Source organism: Schistocerca nitens, chromosome 3 (assembly GCF_023898315.1).
Source record: "Schistocerca nitens isolate TAMUIC-IGC-003100 chromosome 3, iqSchNite1.1, whole genome shotgun sequence".
NCBI lineage: Eukaryota > Metazoa > Arthropoda > Insecta > Orthoptera > Acrididae > Schistocerca > Schistocerca nitens.
In genome coordinates, this window is record NC_064616.1 from 523590357 (window position 1) to 523603888 (window position 13532).

At 42.9% G+C, this 13532-nt stretch overlaps 1 protein-coding gene across 1 annotated transcript in view; it reads right to left on the minus strand.

The window, feature by feature from the left end:
- The window catches only part of LOC126249646 (GTP-binding protein Di-Ras2), an 872182-nt gene that overhangs the window by 607734 nt on the left and 250916 nt on the right, over positions 1-13532 (minus strand). The window contains exon 2 of the mRNA XM_049951325.1: positions 10349-10398. The gene's annotated coding sequence lies outside the window, so the exon portion shown is untranslated. The remainder of the gene's footprint in view (positions 1-10348; positions 10399-13532) is intronic.

The window sequence follows — 13532 nt, forward strand, 5'->3', positions numbered from 1 at the left end:
AACAATCGAACGGAGATGCACTATGAAGCTGGTATGCACCAGGCTTCAAATTAACATGAAGTTTATTACTTGGAGATACAAATAATTATAATGGGTGATCAAAAATTATCCGTTCGAATGCCTACAGTCCAAAATCGGTATTCCAATCCGTTAAAATCGCCGAGAGGATTGAGGCAATCATCCCATCGTCGCAACAGGTTGAAGATACCCCTTTGGAAAAACACTGTGCCCCGTTGCATGAAGAAGTCCGTAATTGCCTTCTGTACATTCTCATCCGATAGGAATCTTCGACCGTTGAAGACCTTTTTAAGGTATTAATAGTGCCACTGTGAGGATGCAAATCAGATGTTACTATCCTGAACGTTAGGTACCTTTGAGATTGGACGTGCTGAGTTGCTGTTAGTCGAGAATGGCTTCAAGGTGACAAGAACGCTATTATCGACATCTCACTGACGTTGAACGAGGTCGTGTAATAGGCATACAAGAAGCTGCATTTTCCTTCTGCGACACTGCAGAAAGACTCGGCACAAATGTAGCCTCTGCACGTGATTGTCGGTAGCAGAGGTCAAGGGAATGTACGGTTGCAAGGGCACTGGGCTCTGGACGGACACGTGGCACTACCAAGAGGGAAGACTGTCGTGTTCGGTGTATGGGTCTGGTGCATCGGACGGCATCTGCAGCAGCAGTCTGGGCCACCACAGTGGCACAACGAACTGTTACAAATCGATTACGTCAACAATAGCTCCTTGTCTGACACCCTGTAGCGTGCTTTCCACTGACCCCAAACAACCGCTGTTTGCGACTTCAGTAATCTCAAGCGAGAGCTCGTTGGAGGACAGGGCGGAGGTTTGTTGTGTTTTCTGATGACAACTGGTTCTGCCTCGGTGCCAGTGATGTTCGTGTGTTGGTTAGAAGGAGACCATTTGATGTACTGCAACCAAACTGTGTGCGTGCTGGATACACTGTACCCACTCCTGGAGTTATGGTTTCAGGTGCGACTTCGTACGACAGCAGAATCACGTTCTTGGATATCCCACACAGCCGGACTGTACGTCAGCGTGGCCCGTTGTGCTGCCATTCATGAATATCATTCCAGGGTGTGTTTTCCGATAGGATAATGCCCACCTACATACAGCTGTTGTAGCCTGACATGCTCTACAGTGCGTCGACATGTTGCTTTGGCTGCCCAATCACCAGGTCTGTCTCCAGTAGAGCACGTATGGTACATCACTGGACGACAACTTCAATGTCATCTACAAACGTCATTAACCGTCCCTGCATTGACCGATCAAGAGCACCAGGCATAGAACTCCATCCTACAAACTGACATCCGGGACCTATACAACTCAATACATGCACGTTTGCATTCCAGCATTCCAGCATTGTGGTGTTACACCACCAGCATTTCACATTTGCAATAGCTTACCTCGAACTTCCAGTAGCCTATGATCTTGCAATGTCAATCACTTAAATATGCTACGCAGACAAAACTATTCCAGAAATTTCATTACTCTACATTAATGATTTCTCGAAATAGCGATTTTTTTCCGTCCACCTAGTATTTCACCGCACCGTTAAAAAGGACTTTGTAGTAACGTCATCTGATATCTGTGTATAAGGAAGGAGTACACAGCGCGTTTTTCATTCGGAAATCTCATTTGAATGTTGGTTGTCTATGAGTAGATCGTATTAAAGCCCGTGTGAGAAGAGAAAACGTCTACCAGTGCGTGTCCTAATTCGACAGTGGCAGGATTGTGGCCTATCGAGACTGCTCTTTATTGTCGCGTTATATTACTGCTCGCGTTGCTCGAGATCCCTAGACTGTCATACGACTTTGAAATCGATGAATTCAGGAGGGCCAACTCAATGCTATGCAGAATCTCAACGGCCTCCAGTGAGTGGCGCCGGAGAGGAGAGACATAGTCGTACACCCACTTTATATACCACTGTTCCTATTGTCTTTTTTGCCAGCAAAAAAATTATCAACACAAACGTTGTGGTGACGCAAAGTTTGTTTTGAGCACCACAGACTGCAGCAAGGCGTACATCGTTGCGGCTCTTCTTGACGCGTCAACAGAGAGAAACTTATAATTATGTCCGCCCATCAACAACACTGAACTCTTCGAACAAAATAGTGTTCTAGCTCATGTTTCCCGTGCTGTAGTGACCTACCTCGACACAGAGGTTTTTCATCTGTCGTGCAAACCCGCAAAATTTCCAAATCACTCAGTCACTGATAATATCTGCTCATAGGTGTCACCATGTGCCTGCCAGTTCCACTGATTAACTCTAGCAGAGAACTGAAGCAATATGGAATGATACACCCGTATCTGTCATGTAAGCCTTATGCGACTAGATTGCCAGTTGTTTTCAGAGGAAGCAGCTCACATTCGGTAATCCCCAAAAAGCACCTAAATATTTAATCATGTATTCTACAATTCTTTGGCCATATTGTGAGAAGAGATGGAAAAAATATAGAGAAAATAATCATGGAATGGAAGCTCGAAGGCGAGAGACCGAGGTGAAAAGCAGCGAGGAGGTGGATGGATCAGATAAAGAGAATCTCTTGTCTCTCTCTTCAGCACAGTGTAAGAGAAGCTGGTAACCGTCCAAAATAGAGATTTTTGTTTCATGGGGCCACGATGCTCAGCAGTGAGCGGAATGACTTACGATAATAACGATGATGATGCTCCCTACTGTACTGTATACTCACAAATCCTTCCTGATGTTGCAGTTTTAATAGTCAGCAGTGTACGTTGAGAATAACATTACTAAATTGCACTGGAAAGACGTTGTAAATATGTAGACTGCGTTGTGGAGTAAGTAATGCGCTGATACCACGATAAAGATCCTACAGTCCGCCCCTCATCCATACACGTGGCTTTACCTTTTCGCCGCAGAAGCCAACAACACCGTTATCATCGTCCATACACCACGTCATTTCCCTCCTCATCAAGGGAAAATCCGGAATGTCGACAGCAGTATGAAGCCAGCCTTGTTGTAGTGGACGTCTCGTGACTGCAGTCATTTCATTACACCGACAATAGTATCAAGTTCAAATTTTATCTCGTTGTGTGACTCCGAAATTTTTCTGTGCATTATTGAAGGCTAGGTGTCGGCCTAGTGTGTTTTCATATTCATTACAGAGAACTTGAGGAATATTTCTGTTGAAACCTGTGCCAACTTCTTGTGTTGTTTTTTCTTTCTCTTTGTGTAATCTCTCATCAGCCGCCTCGGCACGCACCGGGTGAAGTCTCGCCTAACAGAGCTCTATGGGTCATGCACTCCTGCCTAGCGCACTGAGTGCCTAAAGGAGTAAGAGGAAGGGCTAGGGTAGAAAGCAAGACTGCTGCCGGAAAGCACTGGAGTAGTATAATAAGTGTATCAATCTAAACTAAACTCCGTCCTAACAGGTCTCGTAAGGCCTAACGGTATGGATCCGACCGCCATGTCCTCCTCTGCCGATAGATGTCACTGGAGCATGTGGTCAGCACACACCGCTCTCCAGTCCGTTGTCACTTTTCGTGACCAGAGCCGCTACTTCTCAGTAGCTCCTCAATTGGCCTCGCAACGGCTGAGAGCAACACCCCCCCCTCCCCCCCCCCCTGCCAACAGCGCTCAGCAGACCCAGACAGTGATCAATCTACGTTTTAGCCAAGCCCACAGTAAAGAACGTCGGTGATCTGACGGGAGCCCGTATTACCACTGCGGCAAGCCGTTGGCACTATGTCAACCTACCAAACTGATTTCTCTCCATTTTCACAATGTCGCTAGTTTACTCTCAGTATGAGCTGTATTAGCTAAGATTTACATTCCATGTTAGATTTATCATATTCTGCCAAATGAACAGTAAATGAAATGCTATTATAAGGCCAGTAATAGATAAGACACGATGCTCCAGTTTATTATCGAGAGTAGGACATTCTTAAAATTGAGAGGGAAAGAACGTACGATGGATTCCTGACCTCGCTAAAAACAGTTGTCTCAATTCCTTAATCCTCTCAGTTCACAGGGAAGAAAATCTCATCACAGGCATGGAGAAAAGACTGTTGTTGTTTTAGCTGTGGTCTTTAGCCCTAAGACTGGTTTGATGCAGCGTCCATGCTGCTCTACCCTGTACAAGCCTCTTCTCCTCTGGATAACTACCACGACCAACATCTAGAGCTACATGCCTACTCTGAAATTCACACTTAAGTGTGTGGCAGAGGGTTTTTCGAACAATCATCTGATTATTTCTCAACCGTTCCATACGCTAACAGCGCGTGGCAAGAATGGACACTTAATTCATTCTGTACGAGTTTTGATTTCTCCTATTTTATTATGATGACCATACTCCCTCTGTAAGCTTGTGACAATAACATATTTTGCCGGCCGCGGTGGTCTCGCGGTTCTAGGCGCGCAGTCCGGAACCGTGCGACTGCTACGGTCGCAGGTTCGAATCCTGCCTCGGGCATGGATGTGTGTGGTGTCCTTAGGTTAGTTAGGTTTAAGTAGTTCTAAGTTCTAGGGGACTGATAACCACAGCAGTTGAGTTCCATAGTGCTCAGAGCCATTTGAACCAATAACATATTTTCAGATTCAGAAGAGAAAGTTGATGGTTGGTTTTTCATGAAAAAATCTCGTCTTAATGACACAGCACAGCAGAACTCTAGCAGAGGACGAACGAACGTAGTGTAGGCAGTCCCTTTGGTAAACCTATTACATCTTATAAGAGTTCTACCAATATAAAAACTCCAGTGACATCCACAAACAGCCTTAACCGTCCCACTATTAAGCCACCAAGTGCAACAAGCATGGACCTCCATCCTACAAAATTACATCCAGCACCCGTACAGCACAACGCATGCACGTCTGCATGCTTGCATTTAACATTCTGGCGGTTACACCGGTTATTAATGTAACAGTAGTTCACAATTGTAATGGCGTATCTCACGCGTGCATTAACCTGTGATCTTACAATGTAAATCATTTAAATATGTTACCCAGACAAATGTATTACCGAAATTTCGTTACTCTAAATCAATTATTTTTTAATATTGCGATTTTTTCCGTTAGTTTAGGTACTTGCTGAGAGTGAACATGGGAATCTCCAATGGGGGTACATATATTTCGATTTCTGTATTAGCATAATGTTACGAAATGCGATAATTTCCTTCATCTACTACCAGCAATTGTAACAGAGTTATAGAAAATACTTACTGAAAAGAACTGTAATAATTTAGAACGGAGGAAAATTGGCACAGTATTGTCTCTTGCTTTTTAACTTACTAATGACAGATTTGAGGAATATACCAGTCAAATACAATAATACGCTGACCAATCTTGTGTTTTTATTAGCAACAGTGCTAACAAAAATTCCAATAGAGGAAGAAAATAGCACCGGAGACGAGCCCTGCGCAATTTTTGGTGCCGTTGGAATTCCATGGTGGCCCGGTTGTTGCTGCGGCTTCCAATAAGCATCAGTTGACTGGTCTGTCTTCAGGGGAGAGCGAGTGGCGGACAATGGTGTGTTCGCGTGTCTCTGGGCGGAAGGCGAAAGGGAGAACTGGCCTCTCGGCTGACTCCTTACACGCCTTAGCAACAGGTACGAGATGCTACCCAGTCTTGCTAATACTTCTGAGCCAGCAAAAGATGCCTCTCCTGTTGATCCAGTGGCCAATTATCCTTCCTAGTCTGGACAAGTGTTGAGGGCAGGTATGCTAGGCGTTCGGAGCTCCACCGTTTGGCGCTTAATTGAGCCCCTCAGGCCAACAGCAGGCAGGTCGAGAAAGAATGCCAGCGTGCAATCGGTACGTTTGCCAGGAGTCTTGTCCGAGACATGGAGGAAGCCCTGTCGGCGGCTATCGAGTGCACTAGGTGCAACCGTCTTTCAATAGTGGCACAGTTTCGCACAAATGACGCCTGCCATTTGGGCTCTGAGGCTATTTGCGGTTCCTACCGGTCGATGGCTGATTTGTTAAAGCCAACTAGCATCGTATATGTGGTGCAGGCTAAGCTGCCTAATTGTAGAATCGTAGCAAGGTTCGATAGTGGTCCTCTGGTTTGGAACAGAGTGGATGGTCTAAACAAGAGAATTGGACGATTCTGTGACAGTATCGGATGCGAATTTCTCAACCTCCGCTATCGCTTGAAGAGATTTAGACTTCCCCTTAATAGGTCAGGCGTGCCCTACACGCAGGAAGCGACTACAAGGGTAGCGGACTACGTGCGAGGTGCACGTAGGGTCAAGGGTCTTTTTAAGCTACAGGAAACCAACCCTCCCCCCTTGTGTTTAGGGACATTTTGCCTGAAGAAATCGAAGATCGTCAGACCCTTTATTCTCAGAGACTTCTCTTCCCCGCCGATCGGAAAAGGAAAGGTTCATATGAGATTAGTAAACTGTAGGAGCATCCACAGTAATGATCCAGAATAACTATCGCTTATTGATGATTATAATGCCCAGATAGTACTGTGAACAGAAAGTTGGTCGAAACCTGAAGTGACTATTCACGAACTTTTAAATTCAGATCGAAATATACAGGGTGTAAATTTTAAGTTGACAAACCAGAATAACTCGAAACATAAGCTTCACACGAAAAAATGTGTAGAATCCAAAGTTGATTATTTTCGAGGGGTACATCTGCTGGTGCTAAAATTAGCCTGCCACCCCAGCCCCCTGGGAGTAGGGCGGGAGAAAACTTTAAAATTTCAAATGGGAACCCCCATTTTTTATTGGAGAATCAGATTCTACATAAAAACTACGTACATTTTGTCTTAAACATTTCTTTTGATTCTTGGTAGTTGGCGCTGTAATTCAAGAAAATCCATGTTCTCATTTTTGCATGTAAAATGGTTACCGATAAATAAAAAATACTTATTTACCTCGTTAATTTTGATTCGCTAAAACTAAAACTCTCCCTCTCTCTCCATAGGGTGGGGTTTCAGAGAGAGGAATTAGAGTTTTACAAATGTTGACCCAAATATTAATTTTTTCCGTCGATTCCCTAATATTTGTGTCAGCATTTCTAAAACTCTAATTCCGATCTCTCAAACCTCGCCGTATGGGGAGAGAGGGAGAGTTTTAGTTTTAGCGAATCAAAATTTACGAAGTAAATAAGTATTTTTTATTTATTCGTAACCATTATCCACGCAAAAATGAGAACATGGATTTTCTTGATCTACAGCGCCAACTACCCAGACTCAAAACAAATGTTTAAGACAAAATGTACGTAGTTTTTTATGTAGAATCTGATTCTGCAATAAAAAGTAGAGGTTGCCGTTTGAAATTTTAAAGTTTCCGTCCGCCCCACCCCCAGGGGGCTAGGGGGGCCGGCTAATTTTAGCACTAGCAGATGTCCCCCTCGAAAATAGTCAACTTTGGATTCCACACATTTTTCCGTGTAAAGCTTATTTTTCGAGTTATTCTGGTTTGTCAGCTTAAAATTTACACCCTGTATATCGTACGGATAGGTTAGTCGCCAGTGGTGGCGGCGTATTTATTGCCATGTAGAATTCGATAATATCCAGCGACGTTAACATGAGTTTCGAATATGAATTAATGTGGGTAAGGTTAAGCATCAAAGATGGCTCAAAAATAGTAATCGAATGCTTTTATAGACCAACTGTGTCACGAGTTGTAGGATTGGTGCGCTTCAGAGAGATCTAGCAGAATATCGTGAAGAAATTTCTCGATCAAGCTGTTGTAATAGAGGCTGACTTGGACTTGCCAGGTATTGACTGGGAGAGTCATGCTATGAAAACTAGTGCCAGTAAAAAGGAACTCACATGACGTTATTCTGAATGTCTTGTCCGAAAATCACTTCGAGTAGATAATTAGCGAAGCAACTCATGAGTGTAACGTCTTAGACACCTGAACAACAAACAGATCTGAACTTCTCGAAACAGTGAACATAGAAAAAAATGGCTCTGAGCACTATGGGGCTTAACATCTGAGGTCATCAGTCTCATAGAACTTAGAACTACTTAAACCTAACTAACCTAAGGACATCACACACATCCATGCCCCAGGCAGGATTCGAACCTGCGACCGTAGCGGTCACGCGGTTATAGACTGAAGCGCCTAGAACCGCACGGCCACAACGGCCGGCCAGTGAACGTAGAGGAGGGTATCAGTGATGTTAAGGTTGTGATAGCATCTACGATTAAGGGAAAGTCAAGAAAGGTAGAAAATATTTTTGCTTAGCTAGAGTTACAGGATACAAATTGCAGAGTATCTGAGTAGGCAACATTAAATTTTCAGTGCCGAGGACGAAGATGTGGAGAACAAATGGAAAAACAAATTCAAAAGCGTCGGTCAGTGTACCTTAGAAAAGTATGTCTCGAGCAAAGTCTTAAGGGATGGGAAAAAGCCACCGTTGTTTAATAGGCGTGTTAGATAGCTGCTACGTAAAAAACATAGGTCCATCACAGAATAAAGAGATGTCAAGACCTTGGTGACAAACAAAAGCTGAAAGAAGCTAAAATGAGCGTAAGGAGAGCAATGAGAGAAGCGTTCAGTGACTTTGAAAGTAAAATTTTATCTGTCAATCTGACTAAAAACCCTAAGAGGTTTTGGACTTATGGTAAAATTAGTAAGCGGTTCGAAATCATCTACTCGGACACTCAGTGACCATAATGGAAACGAAACAGAAAATAACAGAGAGAAGGTCGAAATACTAAATTCAATTTTCCTAAACTGTTTTACAGCGGAAGATTGTCTATAAAGATTAACTTGGATTCCCCAAACAAAGATCGTGCGAAACTCAGCTGGCTATGTTCCGCCGTGAGATCCCCAGTGCTGTAGACATCGGCGCTCATATTGATGGCGTGCTCCCCGACTTCAGGAAGGCGCTTGACAGTATCCCACACTGCGGCTTATTGAAAAGAATATGAGCTTAACGAGTATCAGACCATAGTTACGACTGGATTCAAGACTTCCTTGTAGACAGACCACAACATGTCGCACTTAACGGAACAATATTGACAAATGTAAACGTAGTTTCTGGGGGACCACAAGGAAATGTAACAGGACCGTTACTGTTTCCATTGCAGATAAATGATCTAGTAGAAAGCGTCGGAATATCTTGTTCGCAGATGATGTGGTAGCCTATAAGAACGTCTGAGATTCATAGGAAGAATTTTAAGGAATTTAATTCATACAATAAAGAAGTGGCTTACAAGGCGCTTGTTGAGAATTGTCCATCAGTTTTGGTGCCTTACCAGGTGGGGCTGTTAAAAGAGATAGAGACGATCCAAAAAAGAGTGGCGCGTTTCATCACGAGATCGTTTAGTCGTTGCTTGAGCGTTACAAAGATACTCAACAAGCTTTAGTGGCAAACGCTACAAGAGAAACGTTGTGCATGAAGAAGAGGTTTGGTATCGATATTTCGAGAGAGTACTTTCTAGGAAGAGTCGTATAGCGTATTACATCTTCCCACATATGTCTTGCGAAATGACCACAATGGGAGAACTCCAGAAATTAGAGCTAGTACAAAGGCTTACCGACAATCATTCTTCCCACGCGCCATTCACGAATGGAAGAAGAAAGGGAGGATCAGGCAGTGGCATCAGAAGTACCCTCCGCCACACACCGTCAGGTGGTTTGCGGAGGACTTATATTGTTGTAGATGTAGACATAATTCATATCAAACAAAAATTCTCATCAGTGAAACAACAAAGACGCGAATGTGTATTTCCCATTCAGCTTGATTTCTGAAGTATTTAAACATCTCGGCTTCCAGCTGTCTTTGAGAAAAATATTCAGACAAGGTGAAGTGTCATTGATGTACTTCTTAGGAGTCCTCCGGAGCAGTTTCAGACCTTAACAGTATCTATTGCCGCTCTTTAGTAAGTTAATAAAAGTGGTACCTTTCGCTCGAACTGCCATCTGACTCACACTGAAATTACGTAGTAAGTGCTAATTAAGTATCTAAAATCTGTCTACTACGATCAAATTTACAAATATAGAACTAAATAATATTTGGCTTGATCTACGAATGAAATATAATAGAACATAGTTCTCTGACAGGTGGTAAACTGTAGAGCATTTAGTGACCAAACATGGAATACAGATTTGCTCTAGTACTTCACATTTTCATCCTTTTATTCCCACAGTTTCTCTGAAGATTTTCATTCATGCCTTTTTAGAACTGTTTTACTTGTGAAAGTTACCAACTTCTTAATTTAAAAAAATAAAACGTTGGAAGGTACCTGGATCACCATGTAACAGTACAGAGTACATCAGAGCAATAGATAATTTCAGTAATCGCTATGTACGATGGCACCGAGTAAAGCTGGTACATAAGTTGCACATGCAATATCTACATAATGAACCGAAATATGAAACACCATGTTAGTGATGGTCACTTACCTTCCAGTGATAGTGACGAAAGCCGTCCTTGTGAGCAAGGCTGACAGAACCTGTAACCAAAAGTGAAATGGATTATACCACACAGGTAAAAGAAAAAAAATCAACAAATATTACCGTTTAGAGTGCAATCCGCAAGCACAGCTCGTAGTAAGGTCTCTTACATATGAAAAAAATGGCAAGACCAATGAATAGCGAACCGTTAGAAATAACAAACTATACATTAGATGGTATCGTAGAGACTTACACAATATTATTCTGCACAATAACATCTAATATGTTATATTTAATAAAGTAGTTGCTAGGTACTACATAACATGGAACGTGGGAGGTAACACAATGAAGTTACAACATGTAAATGACAAAAAAGAGAAACACCTTTGCAGGCACAAATCGATACTGTTTGTGTTTAGCAGCGTATGCTACAAATTCTACACGGTATGAAAGCACTATCCGTTTCTTTGGTAGATATCATTCGCCACAGCGCAATGTGTACGTGGCGAGCAAGGTCTTAAGATATGGGAAATACCTACCCTGGTTTAACAGACGTGTTAGCAAGTGGCTACGAAAGCAAAATGAGATTCATCACAGACTTAAGCAAAGACAAAGACTAGCTGAAACAGAAGTTGAACGAAGCGAAAATAAGCGCAAGGAGAGCAATAAGAGAAGTGTTGAATGATTATGACAGTAAAATTTTGCCAACCAATCTGCCTGAAAATCGTAAGAAGTTTTCGTCGTACGTAAAGTCAATGAGTGAATAGAAATCGTCTATTCAGTTGCTCAGTGACAGTGACAGTACTGGGCCGAAATGCTGTACTCAGTTTTCCAAAACTGTTTCACCTTGGAACATTGTAATACGGTTCCTCTTTCCAGTCACTGCGCGAAAGCCAATATGGCAGATATTGAGATACGTGATCGTAGAATAGAAAAGCAGCTACGATGGTGGAAAGGCATCAAGACTAGATTTGATTTTTTCATGTCAGCGCTCACTCCGCTGCATTCTGAAAATAAAGTAGATTGACAATACTTAACTTCGGTTTACAAGAACATGTTGCAAGCGAATGGCTACATGCAAACCACAAATGTCTTTTGCTGCATACAATGTGGTTTCTAGTCCGGGTCTGCTAATGTCCGTCTTCTACTGCCCGGCCTAGGCTGGCAGGAGGGGCGCTTTTATTCAAATGGCTCCGAGCACTATGGGACTTAACGCTGTGGTCATCAGTCCCCTAGAACTTAGAACTACTTAAATCCAACTAACCTAAGGACATCACACACATCCACGCCCGAGGCAGGATTCGAACCTGCGATCGTAGCAGTCGCGCGGTTCCGGACTGCGCGCTTTTATTCTTTTCGACTAGAGGCCGCTCCTGTCGTGGTGCGGTCCTAATCAGTTCGCCATTGGCCGACGTCGTCTCACAGCCTTCTCTGCTCCTGCGTTAATCTTCGTGCCGGAGCTTGTGGTTACGCCGGAGCGGTTTCCATCGGCAGTTTATTTGTCTGCTAGATTCCTCTAAAATTCTGTTTGTCGCTACACAGGAGAAAAAAAAACTGATAGAAACCCGTGTCCAAAACAGTCATCCATCGAGGCAACAGAAAATCGCGTTCAGAGGAGACAAGGCCTTCTACGCATTAGTTAGCTCAATCTTCTCCACTGGCTATCGTGACAATCAGTCGCTCCGCCTATGGTCCGTCAGCGTACAAGGTCAAGTATGTTGCCGAACGGGTGGCCTACTAGCAGGCGCCGGCGACTATAACTTTGAGTTTCTGTAGCGTCGCTGCCTGCCGTTCCCGGACGCGGTTCCTATCTTCAGTTTGTTCCTCACGGCACCCTCTAGAACCTCTTGAAGGTTGTAGGTATCGTTTTGTAACACACTGTTTATAAATTATTTAATGACTAACGCCAGAAACTACATGTACCTGTTCACAGGTGATTCGGTTGTCTATAAGGTGGTGACAACGTCAGAAATCTGTAGCAAACTGTTGTGACCGGCAGTTACTGTACAACTTATATAAATACAACATGCGGTGCATAAGTAGCTCAAGAAGCCCTCTTCCCTACGACTATAGTATTAGTGACAAACCATTGTAAACAGTAACTATAGTAAAAACCCTACGAGTAACCATCTGGAGCGACATAAAGTGGAATGATCACGTAGAACGAATCGTAGAGAAAGTAGGTGTCAGCTTGAGATTAATAGGAATAATCTCGAGGAAAAGTAATTTATCCACAAGACGTTTTCGACTGACTTCTAAATACTTCGCATCAATCTAGGACCATTACCAGGTTGGATTAATATAACAGTTTCCAAGAACGAACATGCAGCGACGCATTTCGTTATGAGACCGCTTAGTTGGCGCGAGAGCGCTACGAAGGTACTTAACAAGCTGTAATGGCAGACGATGCAGAAAAGACGTTGTGCATCACGGCGAAGCTTACTGTTAACTGTGGGAGAGTATCTTCCGGGACAACATATTACTTCCTCCGATAAACTTCTCGCGAAATGGCCACAGTGGGAAAATCCGAGAAATTAAACCTAATGCGGAGGTTTACCGCAATTATTCTTCCCACGCACCATTCGTGAATGGAACAGAGGAGTAAAGAGATATGTTATCAGAAGTACTCTCCGCCACACTTCCTACGGTAGCTTGCGAAGTACAAATGTTGGTATAAATTAAAATTTGAAGATTTAGTGGTCGTTTACCTACTGTTATGTTTATTGTAAAGCAGGGGTTATGGTTTACAACAAAAGTAATTTCAAGCAAAACTCTTTTAGTTTTGGAGTTATGGTATGTAGAATTCTGACGTTCGAAGAGATGTGACTCAAACAGATTATGTAAAATTTTACTGTATTCGAACGGAATACAACCTTCAGTTTGGATACCGAATGTCATATCTTTGATAATAGACACATTTTGCTGGATTTGCAGCGTGAATTGCGTTCAGTTCAGATGCTAAACTGAATTACTCACTGCAAGTATATGATAAAAGTGACATTAAACTAAATTCTTTTCCAAAGATTACGTATATATTTGTGTGCTGGATACAATTTCTCCTTTCAGTTATTATTACACTTCTTCCAAATTGATCCTGGGGAGAATGAGTGTGGAAGCTCTGTTTTTTAGGCCATTGCAACTATAAAAAATGTCTTGGGAATCAGTGTATGTAGGTCCTCAGAAAAACAAGAAG